Below are 15,698 nucleotides of genomic sequence, written 5' to 3' on the forward strand. Positions count from 1 at the left end.
GCTTTTTGGACACTTGTGGAGGAGGATGAGTGGTGTTGGAAGTGCATTATAAGCGTGACTTAAGCAGTGTGTGCAGTGCTCATCCATGTCTTTCCTCTGCCTCCAGGATGCAGTGGCCTTTAGGAAGCCAGAAAAATGGGCATCTCAGTCATTTTTGCTGCTTTCCTCCTTGGAGTGAAAGCAGTCCTTTCCTTGTGCCTTCCTCCTGAGGTGAAACCGGCCCAGGAATGTATTCTTTCTGTTCCATTTCCCTGGAACAGACCCGGCTGTCTGTGTCTGTCAAGAGCGTAGGCCCTGTCTGCCTGGGATTTCTCCTTGCATTGTCTTCCTCTCCTCTTGCAGGGAGGTCTCTCAGAGGGTGTGTTCTTAGTCTCTCTCAGGGCCTATTTCAGTTTCTTACAGTCCCAGCCCTCTAGCTCTAGACTAAAGGTTTCCTATTGCTACCTCCATCTCAGCTGTCCTCTCCTGCCTCCGTTTAGAGTATCTGACTCCTCAGTTTCCTCTGGGCTGCCCATATGATGGGGTTGGTGTCATGGACACACTTGGGAGTTGGATTGGCCAGGCAAGGATCCCGGGACTCATCCTTCCCTCATATTTTGTAATCTTTACAAGAGGTCATGGGAAGTTAGGGCACAAAGATGCCTTGGAAAACCCTGAGTGCAGCAGTCTTATGCGTGGAAACAGAAACTTCAGCTCAGAGAGGGAAAGGAACTTGTCTAAGGCCGCACAGCAAGTAAATGAGAGAGATGAGATGAGAATCATTTGTGTCACAGAAACCCAGATTCGACTTCCTAGCTGATTAACCTGGGGACGCATTGCTGGGTCTTTTGGAGTCTCAGTGTCCTTAGTTATAAAATGAGGATAGTAACACCTACCTCATAAGCGTGGCTATGAGGGTTAAATGCAGTGATGTACACAAAGTGCTTGCAGAACACACAGTAAATAGTTGACTACTATTGTGACTTTTTTTACGGTCCCATTCTGAGGTTCCAGAGGAGAGCCCGGAAATGTGGTTCAGTTGTCTGCTGCTGGGAGCAGCTCTCTTGTTTCCCAGTGATCAGCAGTGGGCTGGATATGGTTCCTGGCCTCCTCCAATTGGCAGAAGGCAGGAGATCCGACAAGAATGGAGGCAGCAGAGCCAAGCAATATGACCTCACCAGGTATCCCTAGGGACGGCTTCCTGCTATTTTCGTCTAAACTGGGCTTTTTGTTTCTGAACATGTGTTAGCAAGCGGAACTCCAACTGCACACGACTTCCTAGTTTGTTTACTTCCCAAAGCCTTTTCATTCATGGTGCGTGCGAGCCTGGATTCTAAACAGCTTGGGGGTGTGGGGAGGGGTTTGGAGGAGACGCTGCTTTTCTGATTTTCAAACCTTATTAAAAAAATAATTAAATAAACTTCTTACCATCCTATGATATTTGAGGGGAAACTAGGCCCTGTGCTCAGGGATCCTCACGCTCTGATTCTTAATATCCTCAATTGATTCACTCATCTTTCCCATCTCGGGTACGTCTATAACATTCTAGGCACCAGTGCAGGTAGTGCAGATCCAGCTGTGGATAAAATAGTTCTGCCTTCTTGGAGCTTGTATTCCAGTCGGAGTGAGCAATAAATAAACAAGCAAATGATGACAACTGCTACAGAGGAAACAAAGAAGTATTAGGGCTCCGAAGAGGGAGGGAGGTGTTGTTTGGAATGGCAGCTAGAGCCAACCTTCGTGGTGAATTGATATTTGAGTCCAGACCTAAAGGAGGTGAGGAAGTGAGCCACATGAACAGCGGGGAGATGACAGTTCCAAGGAGCAGGAACAGCCGCCGAGTTCAAAAATGCTGCTAGACTATGAAGGCTTCCCTTCCCTCTGCCTACCCCCAAACACATTCCCCCGCATGTTAGATTCTCAGGCCTCCCAGGAGCGGTGGGCAAGGACTCCTGGAACTGTGAGGGCAGGGAGAGGACATTTCTCGTTTCTTTCTCATCATCCTGAGGTGTCTGGCCTTCTCACATTTAATCAAAGCCCAAGTGCTAATGCGTGGCCCAATATAGCAGTGAGCCAGCCTTTAATGGAATTCACACGTGAAGAGATTGCCAACAATGGTGAGGATGCAGGAGTGTGGGGCTTGGGCCAGGAGCGAGGGCATAGCAAATGGGTCTTCAGCTCAGGCAGCAGACACCCCAGAGTGCCTTAGTTCCATAGCATGCATGGCCGGCAGCAGCCTTTTTCCATTGAGAGGCAACTCAGGATCAACGGCTGACATTCCCATGGGGGATACACACCCTTTCCCCTACTGATTGCAGGTGGAAAAGAGTGACATCACAAGGATGATCTGAATGTGGCTTCCGTGTGGGATCCTGACCCTGCCTCTTACTAACTGTATGTCCTCTTCAAGCCTCAGTTTCCTTATCTGGGATATAATATATCTGAGTTCCACACTTAGAGCCATGGAAAATGAGATGGTGCCTGTCAGAGGCCAGCATAGTGCCTGACTTGTACTCTGTATACCCTGTAGGAGGCAGCTGCTATTTTTCTCTTGCTTGTGGTTTTGTGATTGCAAAAGCAGTGTGTACTCATTGTAAAACTTGTGGCAATACCACAGTATGATGAGTAAAAGAATGAAAGCCTCCTGCCTACAGGGCGGATCCGCTGTGAACGGTTGGTGGGCCACCGCGGACCTGTCCTGTGTGTGAGAGCACACACAGAGATACTTGCAGGCACAGTTACACACAAGCACAGCCAGGCTGCTACTTTTGTGATGATGCAAGACCAGAAATGAGACTGTAGTGTGCATATTGCTCCACACTTATTTTTATAGACTCAACTGCAGTGATGAAAGTAGTATTCTGCTCTAATAAAATATATGTTCCCTTTTGTTGTTCAGTTGCTCAGTCATGTCCGACTCTGTGACCCTGTGGACTGCAGCACTCCAGGCTCCCTGTGCTTCACTATCTCCCAGAGTTTGCTCAAACTCATGTCCATTGAGTCAGTGATGCCATCCAACCATCTCATCCTCTGTCGCCCCCTTCTCCTCCTGCCCTCAATCTTTCCCAGCATCATTGTCTTTTCCAGTGAGTCCGCTCTTTGCATCAGATGGCCAAAGTATTGGAGCTTCCAACTTCAGCATATGTTCCCTAGTTTTATATTTATTCACACCTATACTGATCATTTGCAAATGTTGGTGCATAGCTGTGGTTAGCAGAACCTGACTTGTGACTGGGACTCTGTGGTACAGTGGAAAGAGTACTGAGCTCAGAGACAGGTGATGTGGAATTGGTCAGCAAGCCAGTTGGCTTTGCTGGGCTTCCACCTTCTCGTCTGTTGCATGGGGGTTTTGTCCCAGTTAGGCTCTAAGAGCCTTTCCTGCACTTATTTAAGGGACACCACATAAGTGGAAAATGAAAAAGAAGTCCCTGCCTCAGGGCATTTGCTCCCCAGTTCTGGAGACATTCCTGGAAAGAGGGGGCAGTGGGATAAAGGCAAATATCCCCAAAACCACAGAAGCTGAGGATGAACTGCTAGCTCAAGACCCATTGTTTAAGCTCATAAACACAAGGAGGAAAATTACAGGAAAGAAATTACAGGCTGCTATTTTCGTAACCCACAATTTTGAGGCATAAATCCATAATATTTGTCCTCCATGTCATTTCCCCCAGACACTGAGGACTGCCTCATCAATCCAGAAACCATACTGGACAACAACTTGTTTGCTGAAATAAAATGGAGTCTTTCTTCACTGTAGGCATCTGGACATCTGGATGCCTCCAGGAAGATGTAGACCCTGCTCTCTCCCTTCTCACTTTTTCCCCAAAGGAGGGCATACTGAACTTTGAACCTGCTTGCAGGATGCTCACTATGTTACTACATTACAAGGTCACCTTCAAAAGCAGATGAGCAGCCCAACCAGAGGGCGCTGTGCCCAGAGGACCTTCGGCTACCTACTTCTCTCTGCTCATCCCTTAAACACGCTCTGGAACTGTCATCTCTTCATTAGACTTCCTCCCTTGAGTCTAAATGATGCTAAGATTTAGGTTTTGGCTTGGGAAAGGGAGAGATATCCCTTGTTCTCACCACAGCCCTGTTAGCGGAAGAGAAACAGAGTTTGTACAAGGCTGGCTTATAAGAGTGGATATTTGTTTTCTTTCGTGTGTGTATCTACCTCCAGACCTCAGGGGGAATAGTAATTGTCAAGGCAGAATTTAGGTATTTGGAGGTTTACTGGTTATCGTGCCTACCACTACTTCTGACTTTCATCTCTCCTTGTATCTCTAACTTCTTTTCAGTCCCTCCGAGATATCTTAGGGATGAAGACTTTTTGTTATCCTGGAAATCAAGCTGCAGCCTGGAAAATGAATAGTTGTTCATTGCTAATGGAGTGATCCAGCTCCTTGACTCTTTTTCTTCAACCCTATTTGAGTTGTCTGTAATACTGGAGAACCCAAGAAGGGGAGGAAGAGGCAGAAGAGGAGTTTTCTCAGCAATAGATTGGGTGGGTTAGTCACCACCGCTTACCGTTGCACTTCTCTTCCAAGGAGGCCTGGTGGTAATATTAATACATAGCTGATCTGGAGCAAAACTCTGCATACCACCCAGACCACGGACCTCTTCCCAGCTCCCTGCTTCCTTGTGGGTGAGGAATAGCTTTTAACATCTTATCTAGGATAAAGGACAGCTCTCTTTGACCCTCTCTTGTCAGGAGCTTCATTTATTGTTGGCAGAATTCAATTTCCTGGATCAAAGAGAAGCTTAAGAAAGGCTTAGGCATATCCCAGCGCTCTTGGTAAACCATGCTTCACTGAAGTGCATTTAAATGAGTCACAGACATATGGCTTACATTTCACTTAAAATACACATGGCTTAAGAAATTGGAGGATATCGTCCTTTAACCAAGTATTTGGCAGATCCAAAGTATTCAAAATGTTTTTCCAAACTCAGCACACAGCTGGGTTCCCCATTCCCTGCAGCTGAGATCCTATAACTCCGGTAGACCAGTGCTGAGGAAACCGTTGGATAGATGGGTGGGGACATCAGAATTTGCCAAGAGCTGCCTCCAAGTGGCTGAAATTTTCTTCAATAATATATATATATTTGAAGTACCAAGAACTGGAATTAACCCCGCTGCATTGACTCTGAGGCAGTGAATGCGTAAGTGGATTTAAATTCTAAGTGCTAGGTTAGGCACCTTGCCCCAGAGAGACCACATAGTCCTGTCTGAAATGCAGCTTCCAATTGTAGCTTTGTAGATGGAGATTGATCTCACAATTCCTATGTTGCCCAGAACCTCTGGAGTTGCAGACTGGATTGCCAGCCAATGTGATGTGGTCTTTCTACAAGCTAAATTCTCAGCCCCAGCCCTGCTTAAGCAGGGGCTCCATTATTTCTGAATCATTAGAAACATGATACTGCTTTGTTAGGGTCCACTGCGTAAACTCAGTCTCAGTAACGGGAAATGGTGATCTGCGTGGATGCAGCTAGACAGTAGCTGGAAGGGAGTATCAGGCAGCATCCACAATTTTAATAACCCAGCTGTGTTGATTCTTTTTTTTTTTTAATTTTTAACTGGAGGATAATTACTTTACAATATTGTGTTGGTTTCTGCCATACCTCAAAATGAATCAGCCATAGGTAGACATACATCCGCTCCTTCTTGAACCTTCCTCCCGCCTCCCACAGATGTGTTGATTCTGAAGGCTGTGAGAACGTAAGGCAAAATGCCTAATCCATAGTAAGACAGGCTTGGGTTTTGGTGCTGGAAGGACCCAAATTCAGTTCCAGGCGCTGACACTGTCTGGTTAGGTGGCCTTCAGCAAGTCACGTGTCTTCTGAATGTGGTTTCTTCTTGGGTATTCACCATAATGCTCACTCATTCAGTCCAGTTCAGTTCAGTCGCTCAGTCGTGTCCGACTCTCCGCAACCCCATGAATCACAGCACGCCAGGCCTCCCTGTCCATCACCAACTCCCGGAGTTCACTCAAACTCATGTCCATCGAGCCGGTGATGCCATCCAGCCATCTCATTCTTTGTCGTCCCCTTCTCCTCCTGCCCCCAATCCCTCCCAGCATCAGAGTCTTTTCCAGTGAGTCAATTCTTCACATAAGGTGGAAAAGTATTGGAGCTTCAGCTTCAGCATCAGTCCTTCCAATGAACTCCCAGGACTGATCTCCTTTAGGATGGACTGGTTGGATCTCCTTGCAGTCCAAGGGACTCTCAAGAGTCTTCTCCAGCACCACAGTTCAAAAGCATCAATTCTTCGGCGATCAGCTTTCTTCACAGTCCAACTCTCACATCCATACATGACCCCGGGAAAAACCATAGCCTTGACTAGCCAGACCTTGGTTGGCAAAGTAATGTCTCTGCTTTTTAATATACTATCTAGGTTGGTCATAACTTTCCTTCCAAGGAGTAAGCATCTTTTAATTTCATGGCTGCAATCAGCATCTGCAGTTATTTTGGAGCCCAAAAAAATAAAGTCTGACACTGTTTCCACTGTTTCCCCATCTATTTCCCATGAAGTGATGGGACCAGATGCCATGATCTTCATTTTCTGAATGTTGAGCTTCAAGCCGACCTTTTCACTGTCCTCTTTCACTTTCATCAAGAGGCTTTTGAGTTCCTCTTCACTTTCTGCCATAAGGGTGGTGTCATCTGCATATCTGAGGTTATTGATATTTCTCCCAGAAATCTTGATTCCAGCTTGTGCTTCTTCTAGTCCAGCGTTCCTCATGATGTACTCTGCATAGAAGTTAAATAAGAAGGGTGACAATATACAACCTTGACGTACTCCTTTTCCTATTTGGAACCAGTCTGTTGTTCCATGTCCAGTTCTAACTGTTGCTTCCTGACCTGCATACAGGTTTCTCAAGAGGCAGGTCAGGTGGTCTGGTATTCCCATCTCTTTCAGAATGTTCCACAGTCCATTGTGATCCACACAGTCAAAGGCTTTGGCATAGTCAATGAAGCAGAAATAGATGTTTTTCTGGAACTCTCTTGCTTTCTCCATGATCCAGAGGATGTTGGCAATTTGATCTCTGGTGCCTCTGCCTTTTCTAAAACCTGCTTGAACATCTGGAAGTTCAAGGTTCACATATTGCTGAAGCCTGGCTTGGAGAATTTTGAGCATGACTTTACTAGCATGTGAGATGAGTGCAATTGAGGGTAGTTTGAGCATTCTTTGGCATTGCCTTTCTTTGGGATTGGAATGAAGACTGACCTTTTCCAGTCCTGTGGCCACTGCTGAGTTTTCCAAATTTGCTGGCATATTGAGTGCAGCACTTTCACAGCATCATCTTTCAGGATTTGAAATAGCTCAATTGGAATTGCATCACCTCCACTAGCTTTGTTCGTAGTGATGCTCTCTAAGGCCCACTTGACTTCACATTCCAAATGTCTGGCTCTAGGTGAGTGATCACGCCATCGTGATTATCTTGGTCGTGAAGATCTTTTTTGTACAGTTCTTCTGTGTATTCTTGCCACCTCTTCTTCATATCTTCTGCTTCTGTTAGGTCCATACCATTTCTGTCCTTTATAGAGCCCATCTTTGCATGAAATGTTCCCTTGGTACCTCTAATTTTCTTGAAGTGATCTCTTGTCTTTCCTATTCAGTTGTTTTCCTCTATTTCTTTTCATTGATCACTGAGAAAGGCTTTCTTATCTCTCCTTGCTATTCTTTGGAACTCTGCATTCAGATGTTTGTATCTTTCCTTTCCTCCTTTACTTTTCGCTTCTCTTCTTTTCACCGCTATTTGTAAGGCTTCCCCATTCAGCCATTTTGCTTTTTTCTATTTCTTTTCCATGGGGATGGTCTTGGTCCCAGTCTCCTGTACAGTGTCACGAACCTCCGTCCAGAGTTCATCAGGCACTCTATCTATCAGATCTAGTCCCTTAAATCTATTTGTTACTTCCACTGTATAATCATAAGGGATTTGATTTAAGTCGTATCTGAATGGTCTAGGGGTTTTCCCTACTTTCTTCAATTTAAGTCTGAATTTAGTGAGCATTAACTGAGGGCCAATCACTGTGCAAAGGCACTTCACGTACCATCTTATTTAATCCTCCTGGCAACCCTTTTAAGAAGGTATGAGTATTATTCACATTTTATAAATGGGGAGATTCTCAGGCGGAGCCAGGAGTCAAACTCAGGTCCATTTGCTTCTTACTATACTTTCCCTCCATATAGAAAATGAAAATAACTTCATTGTGGGTAAGGTAGGCTGAGAAATGTTCCCTACCCCCCAAAAAGACCCACATTCTAATTCCTGGAACGTGAGACTATACTGCCTTATGTGGCAAAAAATAATCTTTGTAAGTGTGACTTAATGAAGCATTTTGAGAAGAGATAATTTTGGATTTTCTGGGTGGGCTGTAAATTCAGTCACTACTATTTGTAAGAGGAAGGCAGAGGAAGATTTGCTCACAGACCGAAGAGGAGAAGGCATTGTGACCACCGAGAGGGCAGTGATGCAGCCACAATCCAGGGAATACAGGCAGTCACTGGAAGCTGGGGGAGGCCAGGAATGAAACCTCTCAGAGTGAGTGCAGCTTTGCTAGCACCTTGACTTTGCATTCTTGACCTCCAGCACCCTGAAAGAATAACTTTCTGTTGTTTAAAAAAAATATTTTTTTCTGGTTTCTTTTTCATCTTTTTTTCTCTTTTCTTTTTTTGGCTGGGGCAAGTGGGATCTGAGTTCCCTGACCAGGGATGGAAACTGTGCTCCCTGCAGTGGAAGCATGGAGTCTTAACCACTAGACCACCAGGGAAGTTGCTAACTTTCTATTGTCTCAGCCACCCAGTTTCTGGTAATTTGTTTCACACCAGGCACAGGAAACAAATCCACTATGTTTATGAACCTTAGGGATAATGTATTACGATGTGCTTAGTATCATTACAACGCCTAGGTAAGCTGGTTTTCAGTACTTGTTAACTTTCATTAATGTAAAATCATGAACAGATGTTTTCTAAAGTGTCTTGGTGATGCAAACCATTGCATATGGCCCCTGTGAGTGTTTTCAAGTAAGAGTGACAAGAGAAAAACATGTTGAGACATAGCATGTGTGGTTACAGTTTGTCAGCATTTCCTGAATGCTGGGTCATGTTGTATGATACAGTCTGCCTTCAGGCAGCTTCTGGCTGAGGAATGATCGTCAGAAAGTGATAATGATATCGTCAGTCATGGTAACAGCTACAAAGTAGGAGATGCCCTTATAGCAGGCTCTGTTGTGCAATCTCTACATAGTTCATCTAATTGAATCATCACAGCAATGCTATGGGTTGTCGTTACCTGTGTTAGTCCTGTTTGGCCGATGGAGACCCTGAGGCACGGAGCAGCATGAGTTGGTCACCTTGGTGGGAACGGTAGAGTTAGATCTCTTTGACTCCAAGCCCAGGCTCTTAGCTGTGGCCTCAAATTGCCTCCTGGATGCCCTGTCCTTACTCAGTATGCTCTTCAATGAACACTTGGTGTTCTCTGATATTCTGTCTGCCTTCCTCCCTTTCCTTCTGCCTTCCCTGGTTGGATTTGGATTTCAGTGGATTGTAATGATGTAATCTTGGTGTGTTAGATTCAGAGCCTGGCTTCTTGTACCTACTGGAGGTGTAAGCTTTGGCAAGTTGCTTTACCTTTGCAAGCCTCAGTTTCCTCATCCACATGATGGGGCCAATAATAGTGGCCACCTTATCAGATGTTGTGTGTTATTCGATAATGCAATGCTCTTCGAGGACTTACTCTGGCGCACTGTGACAGCCCAAGAGTTGCTATTATTTGTATTTTGCAGGATGGGGAAAACATTTAAAAATGTAGTAAGAGGTAATTCCCCTGAGGTGGTTTCCAAATGTAATTAGGAAGACGACCTTAAAGTCCATTGCCCTTGGGAGGAAACTCACTTCTGCTCCCCCGCTGTGCCAGTTTGACCTAACTGTATCTCCAGAATACAGCTTTGCAGGGTTGTCCAGTCAGCCAAACTGTACCTCTTGTCTCTGCCTGCAGAATCCGTGCCCTCCCTAGGCGAGGCTCTGAACTGTCTGATAAGCAGGTAGAATTTGTTCACCATTTCCGGCTCTATCTCCTTCCAGAGACCTGCAGCCAGGGCTGCCTGTGTAGCCAGGAAGGATGTCCATAGTTCTCTTTTGTCTCAAGTTTATTTCTCCTGGCAGCCCTTCAGCAGGAGCACAGGGTAAAATGAATGGAAGGAAGCTGTCAACTGCCCTGTTGGCCTTAGATGGACTCTTGTCAGAGCAAAGGGAAGCTGTGTACTTGGAGGAAGTTGAGAGTTGATTCTTGAGTTTGAGGAACCCTTGACCATCAGCTGTTTACCTTAAGATAACAATGATAGCTGGCATCCAATGAGTGAACATTTACCATGAAAATACTATTTTACATAGTTTTTTTAACCCTGTATAAATTTCCATGTAAATTTATCCAAATGGGGTCATACTATAGCCTAAGTTTTGTTATCTATTTTTTTAAAAAAATTTTGAAATACAGCATGAGAATCATCAATTATTTTTTTAAAAATTACAGAAGAAATTTTTGGAGTGTTTGAAACTTTCATAATAAAATTCTAGAAAAAATTACACAAGTAATAAAGTTTTGGGCTTCCCAAGTGACTCAGTAGTAAAGAATCTGTCTGCCGATGCCAGAGACTCGGGTTTGATCCCTGGGTCGGGAAGATCCCCTGGAGAAGGAAATGGCAACCCACTCCAGGATTCTTGCTTGGGAAATCCCATGGACAGAGGAGACTGGCGGGCTACAGTCCATGGGGTCGCCAAAGAGTTGGAAGCAACTTAGTGACTGAACAACAAAATAAGGTTTTAAAGTAAATGAGATCATACTTTATGAACCATTCTGTAATTTGCTTTTTAATTATTTGACTTCAATACCCTTCCACATTCGCTTATTTATAGACGTATTTCATTCTTCTCAGTGATGACAGAGGATTCCACTGAATGATTTCTCGCTGTTATAAGTAATGCTGCAATAATAGTCTTATGCATAATCTTTAAACATATTTGCAAGTATTATCGTATGATTAATACCTTGCAGTAGAACTGCAAGATCATATAGCATGTATGTCTAACATGTTTTAACTTTTGACGAATTGTACTTCCCATTCCACAGATTCCTCCTCAAAGGCTGTACCACAGTTTGGGAGTATATTATGGATATATTTCTATGTAAATTTATGGGATCATTTTTAATGGCTGTATGATAGTACATTGTATGTGTATGCCATAATTAACTTTTAAAATTTCTTATGATGATTTTGGGTAAACTCTGGGAGTTGGTGATGGACAGGGAGGCCTGGCATGCTGCAGTCCATGGGGTCGCAAAGAGTCGGACATGACTGAGCACTAAACTGAACTGAACTGATGATGAAAAATTATCAAATGCACACAGAAGTAGAGAGAATGATATCATGAATCCCCGTATACCCATCATTCAGATTCAGTAAAAATCAAGATGCCATGATTAATTTAATCTCCCATTTTGATGGGTATTCAAGCAATTTTTTCCTTTTATTTCTCCCCCCCCGCCCCATTTTTACAAATAGTGCTAGAGTGGACACCTTCATGTTCTTTGAGAGACACTTTTGGGGGATCACTTCCTAGATGTGAACCACTGGGTCGCAGGGAGTTTACACAGAACATGTAGGTAGATAAAGACACTTTGCTTTTGGCTTCTGTGTAGCTTAAACCCACTGCCTGTGTTGAGAGAAGTTGTTTCACATGCTGACACTAACAGGTTAGTTGCTGAGCTTGGGCTGCTGCTGCTGCTAAGTCGCTTCAGTCGTGTCTGACTCTGTGCAACCCCATAGACGGCAGCCCACCAAGGCTCCCCCATCCCTGGGGTTCTCCAGGCAAGAACACTGGAGTGGGTTGCCATTTCCTTCTCCAATGCATGGAAGTGAAAAGTGAAAGTGAAGTTGCTCAGTCGTGGCCGACTTTTCACGACCCCATGGACTGCAGCCTACCAGGCTCCTCCGTCCATGGGATTTTCCAGGCAAGAGTACTGAAGTGGCGTGCCATTGCCTTCTCCGACTGAGCTTGGGCAGTTGCTTTAAATCCAAAATTTTTTTTTTAAACCAGCTTTATTGAAATGTATCTTACATACCACATAGTTGATCTGTTTAAATAAGTATGCCATTCAGTGTTTGTTAGTATATTTAAAGAATTGTGCAGCCATCATTATATTCTAATTTCTGAACATTTTCATCACTCTAAAAAGAAGCGATTAGCAGTGTTACGGGTTGAATGTGTTCCCCCAAAGTCATATGTCAGAGTCCTAATCCCTGGTACATCAGTGTCCTTATTTGGAGATAGAGTCATTGTGGATGTAATTAGTTGGGATGAGGTCATCCTGGAATAGCACCTAATCCAGTATGACTGGTGTCCATATAAATAGGGGAAATTTGGACACAGACGTGCACAGAGGGAGAATGCCATGTGAAGACGAGAGTGAAGTTATGTGGCCACAAGCCAAGGAAATACTAGAAGCTAGGAGAGAGGCCTGGAACAGATCCTTCCCCAGTATCTTCAAAGGAGCACGGCCCTGCCAGTGCCTTAATCTTATGTTTAACTTTTTAGAACTGTGAGATGATAAATTTCTATTTTTTAAATCTCTAAGTCTGTGGTGCTTTGTTAAATCAGCCTTAGCAAATTAATGTAAGCAGTTACTCCCCACGTTTCCCCAATGCCATCAGCTCTCAGTTCAGTTCACTTCAGTTCAGTCGCTCAGTCGTGTCCGACTCTTTGCGACCCCATGAATCACAGCATGCCAGGCCTCCCTGTCTATCACCAACTCCCGGAGTTCACTCAAACTCATGTCCATCGAGTCAGTGATGCCATCCAGCCATCTCATTCTCTGTCGTCCCCTTCTCCTCCCGCCCCCAATCCCTCCCAGCATCAGTCTTTTCCAGTGAGTCAGCTCTTCGCATGAGGTGGCCACAGTATTGGAGTTTCAGCTTTAGCATCAGTCCTTCCAATGAACACCCAGGATTGATCTCCTTTAGATCAATGGACTGGTCTAGGCAACCACTAATCTGCTATCTGTCACTATAAATTTGCTTACTCTGGATATTTCATGTAAATGAGATTATCCAGTATTTGTGTGTGTGTGTGTGTGTGTGTGACTGGCTTCTCTCACTGTGTGATGTTTTTGAGTGTTACCCATGTTGCATAGCATGCATCTGTACCTCACTCCTTTTTATTGTTTTATAGTATTCCATTGTATGAATGTACCACCCTGTGCTTATCCGTTCATCAGTTGATGGATCTCCTGCCTTTTAAACCAGAGCTTACTTGACTCCACTCTACAAGTTTGATTTCAGCAAATTTTTTAAAAAATTGAAGTACACAGTTGGTTTATAGTGTGTTAACAGCTGCTGTACTGTCAAGTGATTCTGTTATATATATATTCTATTAATATTCTTTTTATTATGGTTTATCAGAGGATATTGAATACAGTTCTCTGTATTCGACAGTAAGACTTTGTTGTTTATCCATTCTATATATAATAGTTCACTACTGCTAACCCCAACCTCCCACTCCACCCTTCCGCCAATCCCCTCTCCTTTGGCAACACCAACTTTGTTCTTTATGTCCACAATTCTGTTTCTGTTCCATAGATAGATTCATTTGTGTTGTATTTTAGATTCCACATATAAGTGATATCATATGGTATTTGTCTTTCTCTTTCACTAGTATGATAATCTCCAGTGGTACTCACGTTGCTGCAAATGGCATTATTTTGTCCTTTTTTATAGTTGAGTAGTATTCTCTTGTGTATGTATATATACCACATCTTTTTTTCATGTTGTTGGACATAAGTTTGAGTGAACTCCGGGAGTTGGTGATGGACAGGGAGGCCTGGCGTGCTGTGATTCATGGGGTCGTGGAGAGTCAGACACGACTGAGCGACTGAACTGAACTGAACTGAACACTTATTGACATACATAGTTCTTTTTAAAATTAATCTTTTTAATTTTTTTTACAGTATACCTTGTTGGTTATATAGTTTAAATATAGCAGTGTGTACTACATCTTCTTTATCCATTCATCTATTAATGGACATTAGGTGTTTCCATGTCTTGGCTGCTGTTCATGTATCTTTCTGAATTATAGCTTTGTCTGGATCTGTATCCAGGAGTGGGATTGCTGTATCATATAACTACATTTTTCGTTTTCTGAGAAACCTCCATACTGTTTTTCATGGTGACTGTACCAACCTTCATTTCCACCAACAGTGTAGGAGGGTTCCCTTTTCTCCACATTCTCACTAGCATTTGTTTTTTGTAGGCTTTTTAATAATGGCCATTCCGACTGGTGTGAGATGGTACCTCATTGTAATTTTGATTTTCATTTCTCTAATAATTAGTGATGTTGAGCATCTTATCATGTGCTTTTGGCCATCTGTATGTCGTCTTTGGAGAAAAGTCTGTTTTGGTCTTCTGCCTGCTTTTGAATTGGGTCGTTTGTTTTTTTGTTGTTGAGTTGTATGAGCTGTTTGAGTATTTTGGAAATTAAGCCCTTGTCCATCACTTTGGTGGCAAATACATGCTTCTGTTCTGTAGGTTATCTTTTTATTTTGTTTGTGATTTCCTTTGCTGTGCAAAAGCTTCTAAGTTTGATTGGGTCCCATTTGTTTATTTTTGCTTTTATTTCTATTACCTTGGGAGACTGACCTAAGAGAAGATTGGTATGATTTATGTCAGAGAATGTTTTGCTTATATTCTCTTCTAGGAGCTTATGGTGTCATGTCTTATGTTTAAGTCTTTAAGCCACTTGGAGTTTATTTTTGTGTTGGTGAGTGGATGTGTTCTAACTTCACTCATTTACATGCTGCTGTCCAAGTTCCCAACACCACTCACTGAGACTTTTTTTCCATTGTATATTCTTACCTCCTTTGTCGAAGATTAATTGATGGTAGGTGTGTGGGTTTATTTCTGGGCTCTCTATTCTGTTCTGTTGATCCACATATCTGTTTTTGTGCCAGTGCCATGTTGTTTTGATTACTGTAGCTTGAAAGTATTTTTTCAGCAAATATTGATTGAGCACTATGTGTAAAGTCCTGTGCTAGGTGTTCCAGGGAGTAGATGCAAAGACCACATCCTTGCCTCCGGCTATTTACTCTCTGTGGGAGAGAACATACTCACACAGCATAGTAAGAGACTGGGTAGAGATTTACTTAATAGAGTTAAAAGTAAAGTGCTGAGGGAGCCGTAAGGAAGGAAGAATGTCTGATTGGGGGCTAGAGAAAGCTTCCCTAACAAGGGTTCCTCGGAGCTCTGTTTTGTGGGAGCAGGGAGGGGAGGCTTTGGATGAAGGAGGGAGGAGAGATGAGTGGGAGAATGAGAAAGGAATTCAGACTGAGAAATTAATATATAAATATTTGGTCTGGATCTAGGGAAACCAAGACTGTAGTGCTAATAAACCGTTAGGAATTCAGTATTCCAGCTAGCCAAATCATTGTATTTCAGAAGAGTGGTATGTGGCAGTGGGGAAGGGGTTTCTCGCCCTTCCACAGTTGGGCTACCTGAGGATTTGAGTGACTTAGAGTTCACTTTTTTTTTCTTTTTTGGGCTGAGCTGAGTGAATGGAGATGGACCTGGTAGATGGAGCCTTGGCCTGAGAGGGGCTGGCCCAAGGCAAATATAGCTTCTTCCGAAACTCAGAGTGGGTGGTAGGGTGGGGGTCTCCTGAGAAGCAGGGC

The 15,698-nt window shown here is 43.6% G+C and overlaps 1 protein-coding gene across 1 annotated transcript in view; it reads left to right on the forward strand.

Moving 5' to 3' along the window:
• ADAM19 (ADAM metallopeptidase domain 19) overlaps positions 1–15,698 on the forward strand; it is a 96,596-nt gene that overhangs the window by 8,618 nt on the left and 72,280 nt on the right. The gene's annotated exons all lie outside the window — the stretch shown is intronic.

Source organism: Moschus berezovskii, chromosome 8, assembly GCF_049115385.1.
Source record: "Moschus berezovskii isolate FMDL1 chromosome 8, NW_MosBer_1.0, whole genome shotgun sequence".
In the NCBI taxonomy this organism is placed as follows: domain Eukaryota; kingdom Metazoa; phylum Chordata; class Mammalia; order Artiodactyla; family Moschidae; genus Moschus; species Moschus berezovskii.